At 49.5% G+C, this 17272-nt stretch overlaps 1 protein-coding gene across 3 annotated transcripts in view; it reads right to left on the reverse strand.

Moving 5' to 3' along the window:
* Positions 1 to 15105, reverse strand: part of LOC117885286 (zinc finger protein 271-like) — a 42861-nt gene extending 27756 nt beyond the window's left edge. For all 3 annotated transcript variants that reach the window (XM_034786573.1, XM_034786571.1, XM_034786574.1), the window contains exon 1: positions 14834 to 15105. The gene's annotated coding sequence lies outside the window, so the exon portion shown is untranslated. The remainder of the gene's footprint in view (positions 1 to 14833) is intronic.
* Between the last annotated feature and the right edge of the window lie 2167 nt (positions 15106 to 17272).

Raw genomic sequence — 17272 nt, forward strand, 5'->3', positions numbered from 1 at the left:
GAAGTGGCCTGAGTCTCTACCTCACCCTGCGCTGAGCTGTCCCAAGCCACTTGCCCAAGCCCCCCTCCTCCTCCATGCAGGGCTGGCCCAAGCCCAGCCACTCACCCTCCCCAAGCCCCTTTTTGGCAAAACGGGGCATTTGTCCCATTTACTCTTGCCAACTAGTGATTAGTTGACAAGAGCAAACAGGACAAATGCCCAGCTGGAAACCTAGGCATAACTAACAGTATGGACCAAAGGCTGTGGATCAGAACAGACCTGGCCTTGGCAGAATAGCAACACACTAGGTATTAGCTAACACCTCGTAAGCACAATCCTGATCTCAGAAGATGGTACAAGAACACCCAAAGTTCTCATCTAACTATGTAAACAAATTCCCAGGACATGGTACAGGAATGCACCAACCCCTCCTAAGATAAGGAGGGGATGACATAATAATGCATAAAGATGTTTTGTTTGAACCAGCAGGTACAAGGATTAGGGTGCTAACTAATAGCATCTGGAGCACAATACGTAACTTGTTTGTATCCATGTACAAAAGGAGAAGTCATAGGAGAGGCATCTTTGTACTGGTCTAGGGGACAGTGTCATGTTATGGTGATTGAACTGGTACCTTGTTGGGGACATACCTGTGTTAGTGTGCCTGTAGCTCCTATGGGGCACTGGTACTGTGTTTTGATAACAATAAACCTGGCTGACAGCCATTGCCACTGAGCTAACCCTGTGGCCTCTCTTAATGAAGAGCACTGATATCTGCAGAATCAGCAACCTGCATTCCCTGATAGTGCAGAGAACCCTGGAGCGCCAAGAATGGCAGCACTAGCAGCACTGACAACTCTGCAGTGCCAGCACCACTCCGCAGCACTAACAACACTAGTGACCCAACTGCTGATTTGGTAAGTGGTGAGCTGCCCGCTCTAGGGTTCACAACCTAAGATGGCAGAAAGCTCCAAGCTAGCAAATCCTCCCATCCCCCAGCTACAGATTCCCCCAGAGTCTGATAAGGTTTGGATACACCTGGTAACAAATAGAGGCGGTCCATATGAGGTCAAAAAAGAAAGTGGGGAAACACAGATTGAAATTTGTAAGACAATGTCAGAGACTGTAGCCTTGAAGAAGAAGAATAGTAAGAAACGTAGAATATTGCAAACTCTGGCCATGGCTGTTAGATGGCTAAGACAACGAACAACAAAATTGGCAGGGCAAGTAACAGAAACAAAAAAAGAGATAAAAGAAGCAACAGAAGCAACAGAGCCCGTGAAAGCACCAGCTCTGCTGGCAGGGCAGCAAGCAATCCAGACATATGATATGTCACAGCAAGCAGAGAAACAGAATAGAAAATTGGAAACAGCTGTAGAGAATCTGCAAAAAAGAGAATTGCCGGCCCCTACTATCCATCTTGGTGAGCAACAACAGGTTCCGGGTACTTAGATAGTGCCTGATGGGTGGGAACAGAAATGGAGACGGGTGGCCCGAGCAAAATTAAGGGATGGAACCTCGGATGGAATGGGGATATGTAGAATGACCCAAACCTGTTGAGATGAGTTCCTGTCTGCATCCTGTAAAACTTGCCCATACCGGTATTGCCCTGGCCTCTTCCATGCATTCTAAAACAATATGCATTTCCTCACCTTTTGGGGGCGAAGCCAGACTTTGAGGCACCTGCTCCCCTACTTGGTGTAAACTTTGCTTGTGCCAATCAGAAACGAACACAAACAGGTTTTGGGCCCCGTCCCCTATTACACTTCTGTGATGTCATAGTTGGTACCTTATGGGCCTGCCTGCCATGTGCAGGCAGGGAGAGGAGAAAGAAAAACGAATCCTGTGTATCCTGTGTACACCCGTAACCGAGCCTGATCACCTCGAAGCCTCTCTCTCAGCTCACGTGTTTCTACGTTTGCCAGTCGTTATGCGTTGGTTTGTATTTGTAAGTATCAGTTATTACTAAATGCTGCATCTTTGTTTATAAATATTGTTAGTAGATATTTTAGTTATTGTGTGTTTTAAGTTTCATTAACTCTATTAGCTAATCAAACGCTGCTCCCTTACCCCTTGTAATTATCCCCAATAAAACTTTAAATTGATTAATTTTAGTTGTGTGTGTGTGTGTCTGCAGTTTGCATCGTGACCCATACTCTCCTTGCATCCCTTACCAATATAGTCTATTGCCACGTGCAGCCTGGTAAATAACAGGCCTGCATTTTCTTTCGCCCCTGCGTGCCCGTGGCAATCCACATGGTGTCACGAACAGGATGCAAGGGAGTTGGGCCATGCCCGTGGCACGCTGCAGACCGCGCAGATGATGAAACTGAACAGTTCCAACATTTGCAATTTCACCTTTTTACTAGCCATAATTCGACTGATCCAAAAATAGAATGGATCTGTTCCCTTGGCTCGGGTAAAACTCTAAAAGGCTATACTGTACCATTAACCCTGGCAGATACGGGATGCCTCCTCCGGTGCCACCTGAGCTTTAGTTGTCAGCCAGCCGATTGTTCCCTACAGCCTCAGTGCATGGAGACTGTGGAGAACCTTGGTGCTGCAGATCCCTCTCAGCTTTGGAGAGAGTATAGCCGCATTGTTAGAAAATCCGGAGGTACCGTTTCCAAATTGATTTCCCCACCTCGGGTAATACCTGCTAATCCGGCACACAAATTATTATGCCAGATGATAAAAGAATTAGATTTAATTAAGAAAACCAAAAAATTGCGACCCGATGAATATAAATCTGAGGATGTTTCCACCGTCCTGTTTAGCATGATATGCAAGGCCCTTGATCTGTCTCGTGCTCTGTCCTCCACGGGGGCACAATGTTTGCAGCTAAACAGGCAGCCCCAAGCTCTCCTAAAGATGATAATGAGAAGACAGAAAAGGTAGAGCCCATCACTACCTCCCCCTCCCCAAGTCCCTCTCAGAAAATTTTGCCACCCCCATATGAAGCTCCTAAAACTCCTCTGTATCCAGCTCTGCCAACAGCCCCAGAATTCACTGAATCTGAAACTGTAGCAGAAGCTTTGCCTATTGCAATAACTAAAACTAAAATAGATGCACAAACAGGCAACACCACGCAGGTTACTGAACTGCGAACACGTACTAAGGCCGAACTTAAAGAGTTTTTAAAGGAAACGCAACGAAAAGCCGATGAGGCACCAATGGTTTGGGTCGGGCGGCTAGCCTTAGAACACGGAGCAGAATTGGTGGACCGTGAGGAGGCTGGCATCTTAGCCAAAAGGGCACGAGGCTTCCCGGGTCATGCTTTATTAAATAATCGCACTTGGCCACTTACCTCCCCGGCAGCTGCCGTTTTAGCAATGCAAGGCAGTTTTAAAGGATTGTATATCCCCCCGGGAGCCTTAGTTACTCCACACGATTTAATATGGGCAATCGCAGGAGCTTCCATAGCCCTGTGGGATCCACTACAAAACCCACTTAATTTAACTGTTCAACAGCAATTGGTGGCCACACCCTTTATACATGTTACTGATCCCACCCAAATTCCTGTCTCAGCAGAGGCAGTTGATTTAGCATTAGAAGCTGCCCCTGGAGCTGACACCGGTGCCATGCTACACTTGCATGCGGCTGTTCGCAGATCCATCTTAACGTTATTTGAAGTAGTTAGTAAAATTAAGTTGTCACTGTCGCCCCCGCCTGTTGTCCTCCCAGTTGATTCACCACCAAAAGACCCTCCAAAGAGTCAGTTTAATCCCCCAAAATATCCTGAGCGAACTAAAGCTGAACGGGCACGATTTGACTTCCTTCTTAACAAAGGAATCCCCAAAGAAGCCCTGTGTAAAATGTCAGACCAAGAGCAGCAAAATATAGCCGAACATCTAGGCTGGAAAAATTGGGAGGACTATGTTAGGTCAAAAAACAGATAGGGGCCGGATGCTGCTCGGCCCAAATTAAAGATCCCACCGATGAATGCCCATACGCCACCCTGTTAGTTAACGGTGACACCCCCACCTCCTTTTTATTAGACACTGGAGCTCAAGTTAGCATTATTGAGCCCAACGTTCCCCACTGTCCTACTGGCTCCTTTATGTTTGTTCAAGGCCTCACTCAGCTTCTAGAAGAGAAAAAGATAGAAAGGGTTACTGCATCCACCTTTCTGTCCGCGGGTTGGGGTATTCCCAAGCCTGGCGATCCCTCTAAATATCGCCTTGTCATTGATTATAGACAAGCTAACAGCCATGTAAAGCCTATCGCATTTTCCAGCTCTGTCACCATTCCAGAAATACAGTGGCAACTAAGCAATGCAAGTAATCAGTGGGTATGTACTCTTGATTTAAAAGATATGTTTTACCAAATACCCACTCCAGGACACACAAGAAATCTTAAATTTTGCTTTTAAAGGCGTCCAATATAAATGGAAAGTCTGCCCACAGGGGTTCTGTAATTCACCTGCACTTGCATCGTCCCATCTCAATATCACATTACAGGACGTGTCCGTGTTAGCCTATGTAGATGACATTGTCATTTGTGGGCCCAATTCACAAGCAGTTCAAAGTACCACCCAAATGATAATAGATGCATTAGAAGCAGATGGGTGGCAAATTAACAAAACAAAGAGCCACCTGCAGGCCAGCCAGCAATTCTCATTCTTGGGACTCCATTTCACTCCCACCACTCAGACACAAGCCCCAGCCAGCGTATTAGACCCTTGGACAGAATCCCCTCCAAAAAATAAACGAGAGCTTCAGCAGCTACTAGGTCTCCTTAATTATCACCGCCAATATATTCCGGTGCAATTAATTTCTAACCTAGAAATCCTACAAAGCTCTCTCTCTTCTAAACGCTCCCGAGAAGTGTGGAATGCATCAGCACAAAAAAGCTTAGAGAAGCTAGCTGTCTGGTTCGCCTCTAACCCCCCCCCCCTCGCCCGTTTTAATTCCCAAGAACCCCTCAACATTAATTTGTTTATCACAAAACACCATGTAGGGTTCACTGTATTGCAACATGGTAATGCCATTTACAATTGGGCCCATCGCCTCTCTGGACCCCAGTATAACTATGGTCTGGTGGGAAAAATGCTACTGGCTGCGTCCAGTGCTCGTCACTGGTCCCAAGTCCCTATCCCAGGTACCTTGTCTGGACCACGTGTTCATTTAATCCCGTGGCTTACAAGTACCCCTCCACCCGAGTTTCATGGCACTACTCGCACCTGGCAGCTTTTATGTTTCCAGGTTGAGGTAGCTTGGCAGGCATGGACCCTAACTCCCAGCGATAACATCTTAGCCCCCCCATCTCACCAACCATTATGCATTGAAGCAAAATATGATCCCTGGGTTGTGTCTGATGGGGGCACCTCACCATCTCCTAGGGCGGGAGTTCTTTGTTCCATATGTAATTACTTTAATGTGCAGTTACTGCCCCCCTCCTGCTCCGCACAAGAATGCGAAGTGTAGGGCGTTCTTTTAGCTGCCCAGCATGTTGCTAATGCCCACTCTGCCAACAAGCAAGTTGTTTTAAGTATCGATTCTCAATTTTGTTTAGATATTTTAATTGAGCAAGCCTCTCCCTCAGCTTTTGTTAAAATGTGGGACCAAATTTTTGCCCTAATTCGTAAATCCTCTCACCCTTGGTTCGTTACGAGCCTGATCACCTCGAAGCCTCTCTCTCAGCTCACGTGTTTCAAACAGAGTTTCTACATTTGCCGGTCGTTATGCGTTGGTTTGTATTTGTAAGTATCAGTTATTACTAAATGCTGCATCTTTGTTTATAAATGTTGTTAGTAGATATTTTAGTCATTGTGTGTTTTAAGTTTCATTAACTCTATTAGCTAATCAAATGCTGCTCCCTTACCCCTTGTAATTATCCCCAATAAAACTTTAAATTGATTAATTTTAGTTGTGTGTGTGTGTGTGTCTGCAGTTTGCATCATGACCCATACTCTCCTTGCATCCCTTACCGATATAGTCTATTGCCACGTGCAGCCTGGTAAATAACAGGCCTGCATTTTCTTTTGCCCCTTAGATAGTGCCTGATGGGTGGGAACAGAAATGGAGACGGGTGGCCCGAGCAAAATTAAGGGATGGAACCTGGGATGGAATGGGGATATGTAGAATGACCCAAACCAAGAGCCACTAAGCAGCCCATGCGTAGGGGCCATCACACTGCAACCACCACCGCATGATGAGAGCTATGTTCCAGTGAAACCGAAACCCAGACTGGTGCCTTGTCAGAATGAGAGAAGTAAGCACACAGGAGGGAGAAGTAGCAAACAATACTTTCTCTAGATTGGTAAAGCAAATGGAGGAGGAAATGAAATAGGTCACAGAGCACATTAGGCAACACGGGCTGCTTTTGATCACAGGAGAGTGGCTAAAAAAGGATTTCAAAGTAAAACACCTAGATAACGTGGGCCAACACCAGGAAATAATGCATCGTCAGAAAAAACGCAGCCAGCAAAAGGAAAAAATTTAGGCTGGTAAACACAGGCTAAAAATCTTTAAAATATGCATGGAGTTCCCCAGAAATGGCTAACTGCAGCAGGTAACCCCAGCAATCCATTTGGCATGCAGACAAAACAACAGGCACTGGGAGAACAAATTCAAGTTTTGTGGAAGCAGGTAGCAACCCCCACTCTCCTCCCAGAACCAGGAACAAAACCAGGGATACAGGTTTCCAGCCCTCTGCTTTAACCCACGGAGCCCCACTCCCCACACAGAGCTAATTATAGAACCTTTTTGCTCAAATATTTTCATATACTGGTTAAGTTTTCCTTTATATCCTCTCTCAGTTTGCCAAGCTCACTGCTGCTGTCTGTACTTTAAAATGACCACACACAGTTAATTAACCTCTCTTGGCTCATGTCTCCCTCCCTTCCTATATTGCGCTCCACCTGCTCTCTCCTTGCTTCTGCCCTCTTTGTTTTCAAAATTAGAGTTATTACAGAAACCCCTGTCGCAGGAAGAAACAGAGCAACTAAAAACATCACTAAAATACTTAAGGTGGTAACTTTACTTAAATAAGTCCAGTAAAGTAACTATTCTAACGCTTCAGGAATGCAACAGCTGAAGAGACTCTTAACTTTTTTGCAGATATGGTTGCTAAGCAACAGAAATGATAACTCTGCTTCTAATCCTGTCCCCTAACTAATATATGAAATGTAGGTTTTCCTTAGTTCCATGTAGAAGTATCCTGTAGTGCTGTGCTCTGTCAACAGTAAACCTGGCCAAGCGCGTTCGCCACTGAACTGAGCCTGTGGCCCTTGTTGACGTCACTAGGCCTCACCCTAGGTAACTTGGGAGGGTGGAAGGCCACAAAGTGTCAATGAAGCCTTCCTGCACTAGGCTTATATGAACCAAACTTCTTCCATGTTTAAACTCTAATCAACCTCAAAAACCAGGTGCAATTGGAATATGTAAGCAACCAGTTATCTGTGTGCAACCCCCTGCTCACACTGGTATCAAGCGGTAATAATGAGGCCTGCAAGTTTCTGGCTGAAGGGAAAAAGGACAAGATAACGGTTTAAAGAAGTTACTAACAAGCTAGGCTTATAGCTGCCAAGAATGTCTTAACTGCTTAAATGTAATCGTTATTTGCTTAGTAAATGTTACCAGGGAAGGGAGGGGTAGAGGGGGGGGAAGGGAGGAGGGCGGGGGTGAGGCTTAACTGCAAAATGTATAAAAGAAGAAAAACTGTTTCTGTTGGTGTGCTTGATTTCAGACGTGCCAGTCTCCTTGCACCGCTTTGGGATCCCAAATAAACTTTGTTTGTTTCTCCACCCTGGTGTGTTTATTGGCGCGAAGCACACTGGGCAACGAACCCCGCTGTTGCGGTCCTCGGGCACTCTGTGCTGGCAACACCCTTACGAACAACATCGAGATCTGCTGAACCCACACGCTGCCCTTTCTGCTACTGTACCCAACATTGGAGCTCTAAGAGCCGCAACACTAGCAGCATTAGCTCCACTCCGCAGCACGAATGCCACATACCACTCAGGTAATAGGGCTCACAACAGCTGCAGCACAAACACCTCCCCTTTGCTGAGACAGAATCTGGTTTTAGGTGAGCTGCACTGAACAGGACCTACCTACAGCTCTTCTACACTCAGACACAAAGCCTGCTCCCCAGAAACAATCCCACACTTGTTACACTGAGCAGCCCCATCTCCATTAGTCTCAGGCAATGTTCTGTTTAATTTTTTCCACCGACGTGTGGAATAAATTTTGTTATGTGCACCAAGGTAATGTGCGCCACCAGCAGAAACAAAAACCTTGATATAGTATATATTTTTTAAAAGTTACCAATAGGGATAATTACTCCAGCCAGGACAAGTTAGGCATTTTAGTACTCACTACTCAACAAATTAAATTTAAGTGTAAGAGAGAAATAAAAATTATGAAATGCACAGACCAGTCAAAAAACTAAAATAACCGAACTTTGAAAGAATAAAATTACAGAGAATGTATATGTATTGCAGGAAGTACCAAGAAGTACCAACAACAACAATAGTATTGGGAGATGTGTGACACACACAGAGACTGTATGTGTGTGTGTGTGTGTGTGTGTGTGTGACACACACACAGATACTTTATTTGTGCTGGCTGCTGGGGAAGTTTCTGAGAGACTGCTGTCTCTTTAACGCACTCACTGAAAGCTCTCCTCCTCCTGAACCATGTGCCCCCTGCCCCACTCTGCGGAGATGGGGTACATAGGCAGGGGTAGACTCATGTGTGTGTGTTTGAGAGAGAGAGAGAGAGAGAGACACACACACACACACAGTGTGCTGGCTACTGGGGAAGTCTCTGAGAGACCATGCGCTGTTTCTTAAGGCACTCACACACCCGAAGACTTGTTTAGACCTTAGAGCTGCTGCAAGTTCTGTTCTTCTACCCTGCTTTGCAGAGATGGAGTACTGGGGCTGGGGGAGGGGGGCCCCCATGACATCAATTCCCTCTCCACCCCCCGCTCTGCATAGCCAGCAGGATGGTCCCAGTAGCAGCTGCAGGAGCAATGTGGCTGCAAAGCAGTGGGGGCGAGGGGCACCTGAACACACGCTGCCAGCTGCATGTGCGTGGCTCTGCTAATCAACTGCACTTGAATCACTCCTGGGCAGCCACCCAACAGCGCAGCTTACAGGAACAGTCACTGGATTTTCCTCCAACACTCTTTCACTTATCCATCATTAAACACACAGACAGCTCTCCTATCCCACCTCACTCCTGACAGTCCCCATGGCAGGGAGACCCCTGTGCTGACACAAACTACACAACTCAGTGTGCAAATGATACAGACTGGATGCTCAAGGTACATATGCACCTCTTCCCCTTGATCAGGCCATGGGAAACTCAGACCCACAGCTCCTCATGTCACAACCACAGCTCTGCGCCAATCCTCAAATTAATCCCCAGATTTCCTCACCTCACAATCACACCTCTACCCAACTGCTCCAACTAATGCCTCTGCCATTCACTACAGCTTCACGTAGCCCAGTGAATGCAGTTGGAGTGCTTGTGGATAACGCCCAGTGGTTATTGCCAACTCCAAGGGGGCAGAGTTAAGGTTGCACTGGCACGGACCTTCACTCTGGATTTCCTACTTTTGAGAGGTTTGAGTATTGAAGAACTCGACATGCTGGAAGGGCTCAAGACAGCACTGGGCACCCTTAGCGCTTCATTAATGAAGTTGTCAGTGAATACGGATGTTGAATAAACAAACAAAACAACGGTTCCCCGCCCCTCCTGCCATTTCCACACCCAGACAAGGCAACTTGAAGAAGGGAAAGAAAGGGGGATGGAACTGGGAGGTTCCCTGGCAGTGGGAGGGGGTAGCAGCAGGGGATGACTGGCAGTGGGGGTGGGGAGAGCAGGGTTGGGTCATGGTGTGGGGCAGCAGCTGGGACTAGGTAACCTGGGGCTGGGCAGTCTCCATGTGGGAGATTTGCTTCTCCCTCCCCTTCATGTGCCCCTTCCATGCCCTATTTCCAGTAGAGAATGGGCAAGCTGGGGAATGGCTCAGGGCAATAATTCCCTACCAAACAAGGACAAAGCACTGCAGATACAAGGGGTAGGAAACACCCCAAATCTGAGGAGATTTTAAATTGACACCAGAGAAAAAATGGGACAAAAGCTGAATGGAGAAATTATAAATAATTTGAGAGAAAAGATTGAAATATTGACAGATTTTATATCCATATTTGATAATTAAAGAGAAATGCCACAGAATTGGGAGAGGATTTTATAAATCTTTCAGAGGGAAGTGGCAAAATCAGAGGGGATTTCAAGCTATCACCCTCCACACCCCAATTTCCTGACTGCTCCCAACTCACAGTGTCTCCCCCCTCCATCTCTTTCCTTCCCCCACCCTTCCCTGCCTGGCACCTCCATGCCCCAGACACACAAAGGGGAACCCCACAAAGCCGGTCTCTTCCCCTCCTCAATCCCCAGTTTTGCCACTGGGCAGATCCTGGCAGGAGATCAGTGGCTTCAGTGCTGTTAAGGCAGCTCGGATCCCGCCCACAGGTGCATTAACAACAAATAGCAGATTCCCAGGGGCTGTGAGATCCGAGGCTCCTGGTGACATTTGTGCAGTCACTTTTCTGACCATCCCCAGGGTCTCTCTCAGTCACCTCGAGTCTCCGGCTCAGCAGTTGGGGTTGGCAGAGCCTGGGGCTGCCTTGGGGGGCTAGTTCCAGCCACTGGAGGAAGTACCTGCCTGGACTGGGCACGGAGGAGGCTTTAATGAAGGTATCTCCAGCCCAGAAGTGGCTGGGTCTCAGCATTGCAGGAAGAGACCCCTCATGGTGACCGTTCATCACGGGTTCTGGGGATCCTTCTGGTGAAAGCAGCTATCGAAATGTGAGGAGTTAGTACAGGAGGATGGAGCGTCTCAGCCGCTCTGGGCAATGCCCAGAGGAACAGGGACGCATCCACACAGAGAGCAGCCCCCTGAGGGGAATGAACCCCATGTCTCGCACCATCAGGGGAAAGGAAAAGTCAGTTCGGGTCTGGGAGACACCAGATTGTGTGAGGCCCAGATAGTGTGAGGCCCTGCCTGGGATATGTATCTGAAATGGGGCAAGTCACTCTGATCAGCAACCCTGTGGATTTTAATGGAGATAAAGGTGGAAAACAAATGATTCTCAAATGTGAGGGGGAAAGTTGATCACTGGGAAATTTAACCCCTCTGCAACCTCCACTATGGAGAATGACTCATGGCAACAAGTTCCCTCCAAACAGGAGCAGGGTCTGAAAAATATGGAGAACACCTCAAAGCCTAAAAGGATTTTTTTAAAATCAATCATTTATAATTACACTGGACCCTCACTAGAATGCGGGGTTTTGGATCCATGCGCGGTGCTGCGTACAGCAGGAACCACATTACCGTGGATTCCAATGAAGGTAAATAAATTTGGGATCCATGTGCGGTCCTCGCTATAAGCGAATTTGCGCTAGATAGACGCGCGTTCTAGCGAGGGTCCGCTATGGGAAATGGCAAAATCTGAAATGGGACATCAGTGTTCTCAGTAACTAAAAAGAAAAGGGAGCAAATATGAGGAAAATGTCACAAATTGGAGGAAAGTGGAAAAGTCTGAGGGATTTTATATCAATAGTTGATACAAGGTAAAGAGGTAAAATCTCTGGATTTCATGTCAATATTTGATAATTGGGGAGAGAAAGGGCAAAATGTGCAAGGATTTTATATCCATCAATATTTAAAAATTTAAGAAAAGGACAATGTCTGAGATTTGATCTTAATATCAGATGATCAGATGGAGAAAAATCTCAGGGGATAATAAATCATAGATAACGAGAGAGAAAATGGGGAAAAAATGTTCAGGAATTTTCTGTCAATATTTTAGAACTGAGGAGAAAATGAGGTAAAAACTAAACATTTCCTAATACACCTCTACCCAGATATAACGCGACCCAATATAACACGGGTTCACATACAAGGCGGTGAAGCTCTGACACACTGTTCTGAGCAGCGTGTTAAGGGTGCCGGGTCGGGCCGGGCCGGGCCAGGGCCGAGGGGTTGGATAAGGGGCAGAGAGTCTCAGGGGCTCCCCCCGCCAGGATCTGGGAGGCAGAAGCTGGGGGGGGGTACTTTTGGGGGCCCCGCAGTCCCAGAGTGGTCCTGGGGATTAGCGGGGGGCCAGGAGCAGCCCACTCCGCTTCCCTCGCCCTGGCCCCAGCTATGTCGCTCGGGGAAGGGGGCTTGGGGGAAAGGATCCCCCCGCACTCACTGGCAGCAGCGGAAGCGGAGCAGCCCGGCTCCAGCCCACTCTACTCTGCCACCTACCAGCCGCAGCTCTCTGCTTCCCGCCGCAGGTAAGTAGGGGGGCATCCTTTCCCCAACCTCCCCGCACTCACCGGCGGTGGGAAGCGGAGCAGCCCGGCCCCAGCCAGCTCCACTCTGCCAGCTTCCAGCTGCGGCGCTCCGCTTCCCGCCGCAGGTGAGTGCGGGACCTTTCCCCATCTCCCCCCCTCCCCCAGCGACATGGCTGGGGCCGGGGCAAGGAAAGTGGAACAGGCTGGGGCCACGTCGCTCCACTTCCCACTGCAGGTGAGTATGGGGGGCGTCCTTTCCTCAACTTCTCCACACTCACCGACGGCGGGAAGCGGAGCGCTGCGGCTGGGAGGTGGCGGAGCGGAGCGGGCTGGGGCCGGGCTGCTCCGCTTCCCGCCACTGCTGGTGAGTGCCTGTCAGGTGGGGGGTGGGGAGATTGGATAGGGGACAGGGAGCAGAGGGGTTGGGTAGGGAGTGGAGTCCTGGGGGTGATTAGGGAACAGGGAGGGCCAAAGCAACTTCAATATAACGCAGTCTCACCTATAACACGGTGAGATTTTTTGTCTCCTGAGGACAGCATTATATCGGGGTAGAGGTGTATAAGAGGAGAACACCAACATCTGAGACTGCATGTCGATACTGAAGAACTGGAGGGAAAAGTGAGAATGTTTGAAGGGATTTGTGGGGGGATCTGGCATTTGCAGCTCGCTACAGGAGACACCCAAGATCGTACTACACCCCACCCCAGGAAGCAGTGGGTCCTCTGGGCCTGCCTAGTGCCTACACAGGCCTCAGAGAAGCAGCCACTCAGAGCCCAGCAGGTGCAGAAAGCGGCTACAGGGGCACAGCAGGGGACTCCCTGGCTGAGACCAAAGGATTAAAGCCTCTGGTCTGGTGAGTGAGAAGAACCTGAGGAAGAACGTTTAAAGGGATCTGTCGGTGGATCTGGCCTCTGCAGCTCCCTACAGGAGACCCCCATGATCTTACTACATCCTGCTCCAGGAAGCGGCGAAGGTGGGTCCTCTGGGCCTGCCTAGTGCCTACACATGCCTCACAGAAGCAGCCACTCAGAGAACAGCAGGCTCAGATAAAAGGAGCTGCAGGGGCACAGCAAGTCAGTCAGTCCATGGCTGGGACCAGAAAAGTAAAGCAAGGGGACTCTCCCTGGCGTGGTGAGAAAGAACCACCTGAGGATGGTGTCCCTGTGATAGGGAAGCAGAAAGAAGGGTCCCATAGGAAGAGGCCCAGGGAAATAGAAGTGATGGATTGGAGCGAGCAATACATGGCTGCTGTGTATAGGGTCCTTGGGTTGAAACCTGGGATAATGGTTGGGCCAGGGTTCCCCTGGCAACAGGTAAAGTGGTGTAAATCCCCAAAAGGGGACAGGCCTCCTTTGGGAGCCTGAACAAAGGACTGAATTTGAAGGGCCCAGAGCTGGGGCTGAAGGCCCTAGCAAGGAGAAGTAGACTGCTTCTTTGTTGGACTCTAATACCCTGGCAAGGGTTCATTGAGACTCTGGGACTTTGGCCAGAGGCCCGACGATGGAATTCCCACCAAGCTGGCCGGCGGCCTGCAGGGAACACCAGGAGGAGAAAAGGTCTGGGATGCTGCACCCTGCTGCTCCGAGATCCTCCAGAGGTGAGTGTCCCATTAGGGGATTATACAGCAATGTACAACAAACAGCACAAAGTGATGGGTTCCCCTTGCCTGACATTCACAGGGGCAGCAGGGAGCCCTGCGCAGTGCTGCTTTAACAGGAGCAGGGAGGGTGGAGGAGCCAGAAGGCCACAGGGGATGGGCAGTGGGGTCTGGCAATGGGACTAGCAGCTAGTGGCTGAAGGGGCCTGGGGTGAGGGAGAATGGGAAGCAGCTGGGCTGGGCAGCCTCCCCTCCCTGCCCTGCTGCTGGCTCCCACCCCAGAGGCAGCTGTGCCTCATGGCTCTCCCAAACTGCACCCACCACCCCATTCCTACTTGGCAAATGACTCGTGGCAACAATTTCCCCCCTAAATAAGGACAAATTGCTGTAGATAAAATGGGCGGGAAACCCCCCCCAAATCTGAGGAGATTGTAAATTCTCCACTGAGCAGAGAATGGGGCAAAAGCTGTGGCAGAGAACAGAGGAACTCAATCATGGGAGAGAGAAGAAGGGAAAGCGACAGGGGATTTACATCCATATTTGCTAATTCTGGAGCAATGGGGCAGAGCCAGGGATGATTTTATCAGTCTGGGAGAGGGAAGAAGTAAAATCAGAGGGGATTTCATTTCCCCCTCCCCCTCCTGTATGGGCACCTGCTCTTCTCCTCTCCCTGTAATGTCCTGGCTGCAGAGATGGGTAAATCTACCGCACGTCACATGGTCTCTTTGCTCCCCACCCTCCTTTTCCCTTCCTCCCCGCCATATTGTCACCCCCCCCCCCACCTGACAATTCTCCCTCCCCCCACCCCACCCCACCCCACCCCAGAGCAAACCCGCCCCGCCGTGTCTTTTCCCAACACAGCCCCCTGACTTGTCCCGGGGCAGCCCCCGGCTGGCGCAGTCACAGCGCGGGAGCAGATCCCAGGCTCCTGGCCCAGCCCTGACCCCGGCCCCTCAGTTACCTGGGTCTCCGGCCCGGAGTTGATGCCGGCAGAGCCGGGCCCGGGGGCTAGTCCCAGCCCCACAGAGGAAGCCCCCTCTGACCGGGCGCAGAAGCGGCTGCACCGAAGGTCTCCCGGGGGCACAGCCCCGTGGGAGCAGCCGCTGCTCAGCCCTGGCTCCCAGCGGAGGGAGGCAGCAGCGCCCTGCAATGTCCCAGCCCCCAGCCCAGGGCTGCCTGGGACCTGCTCGGCCCTTTGTTCTCCCCAGCGCTGCCCGCCCGCTCCCTCCTCCCAGCCCCGCCCGCTCCGCTGCTCCAGCCCCTTCCTGTGTCCCGCAGCACCAGCCCCCACCCCGCGGTTGCCTGCAGCGCTCCCCGCACCGGGGCTCTCTCTGCCCGGGACCAGCGCAGCCCGGGCTCCACCCGCATCAGCTCCCGAGCCGGGTACGGCAGGGGGAGACCTCGGGGGCGAGGGCTGGGGCCGGGCAGGCAAGTGCTTCTGCACACCCGGTCCCCTTGTCCCAGCTCCGCTCCCCGGCCGGGGCCTGCCGGTCCTAGCGCTGCTGCAGGCGCCCGACACGCTGGGCTGGGCTGGCTCCTCCAGCTGCTCGGTCACATCTGCTGAGGCCCCTGCCCGGGGCTGGGCACGTGTCTTGCTGGCCTGGGGCCCCAGGGCCCAAACCCGGAGGGGGGATGGGCAGAGACTGTGCAGGGGCAAACTGGATGCTCGGGAGGGTGAAACAGCTTGAAGCAGGGGCAGGAGAGGGGCCGGGGGGAAATCGGGGGGGGGTGTGTGGAGCTGGTGTAAGAATGGGGCACAGGCACTGCCGGCGAGGGGAAACCCCGGGATGGGGGGCGGGCAGAGAGGATAAAAGTGACCAATCTGCACTGTCTGACAACATGGGGTACCAGGGGTGTGTGACATTTTCCCTCTCAGGGATGGTCAGCACCGGCTTCCCAGTGCTTCCTTCTTAAAGGCACAGTGCATCCCAATGCCTAGGCATGGCTGCTCTTTGCTATCTGGTATTGAGCTACCAAAGGAGCGAGGATTCAGGGCAATATTTTTCAGAGCTCTGAATGGGAGGAAGTGATAGCTCAGTGGTTTAAGCATTGGCTTGCTAAATCCAGTGTTGTGAGCTCAATCCTTGAGGGGGCCACTTAGGGGTCTGGGGCAAAATGAGTACATGGTCTTGATAGTGAAGGCAGGGGGCTGAACTCAATAACCTTTCAGGGTCCCTTGTAGTTCTATGAGATAGGTATACATCCCTCCAATTACAATTGTCATATGTATTTTTAGTGTTTAAAAGAATCCTTCATCAGCTATATGTCCACATAAAGCCTCATAACAGTTTACAAATTTGTTTTATCTACCGTTCTGATTCCCTGAATTGGTCTCCTTTTCTTGTTTCCATTGTAAATGTAGTTTCACTCTACCAAAGGAACATGGATTCAGCAAAATAGTTTATATGCACCTCTCAAAAAATAATTGTCAATAGGGCTGTCAATTAATCTTAGTTAACTCAAGCAATTAACTCAAAAAAAAATAAACTCAATTAAAAATTAATAACAATTACAGTTTTAATTGCACTGTTGAATAATAGAATACTGATTTTAAAAATTATAAATATTTTTGGATGTTTTTTCAACATTTTCAAATGTACTGATTTCAATTACAACACAATACAAAGTGTACAGTGCTCACTTTATATTATATTTGATTACAAATATTTGCAGTGTTAAAAAGATAAACAAAAGAAATAGTATTTTTCAGTTCACCTTATACAAGTACTGTAGTGCAATCTCTTTAATGTGAAAGTCCAACTTAGAAATATAGGGTTTTTTTGTTACGGAACTGAACTCCAAAACAAAACAATGTAAAACTTTAGGACCTATAAGTTCACTCAGTCCTACTTCTTGTTCCGCCAATTGCTAAAACAAACAAGTTTGTTTACATTTACAGGAGATAATGCTGCCTGCTTCTTATTTACAATGTCACCTGAATGTGAAAACAGGCATTCACATGTCACTTTTGTAGCCAGCATTGCAAGGTATTTACGTGCCAGATATGCTAAACATTCATATGCCCCTTCATGCTTTCGCTACCATTCTCAAGGGTTCACTTCCTACTACCACCAAGGGGTAAAGACTCTCCAGGCTATAGCCAAGATAGTGGACAACTGGAGGAATGTAGATTCACTGTCCTCCCCACTCCCTGGAGAGGAGTGGTAGGAGGTAGTGGAAGAACCCTGTCCTAGTTTCAAACCCAAAGTTTGTGGGGTGGCAACAGAGCTGGCCTTACCATGAGGCGAATGAGGCAGCCACCTCAGGTGCCAGACTCTGGGGGGCGCCACTAGGACCCAGAGTGTAGAAAATTGTGTCTGCTGCTGTTGCATATGTATTCTCTCTGCTCTAGATGCACAGAGATGGTGGAGTGCTGTGCTGGAGGAAGGAGGGCACAAGA

This window comes from Trachemys scripta, chromosome 11 (genome assembly GCF_013100865.1).
Source record: "Trachemys scripta elegans isolate TJP31775 chromosome 11, CAS_Tse_1.0, whole genome shotgun sequence".
NCBI lineage: Eukaryota > Metazoa > Chordata > Testudines > Emydidae > Trachemys > Trachemys scripta.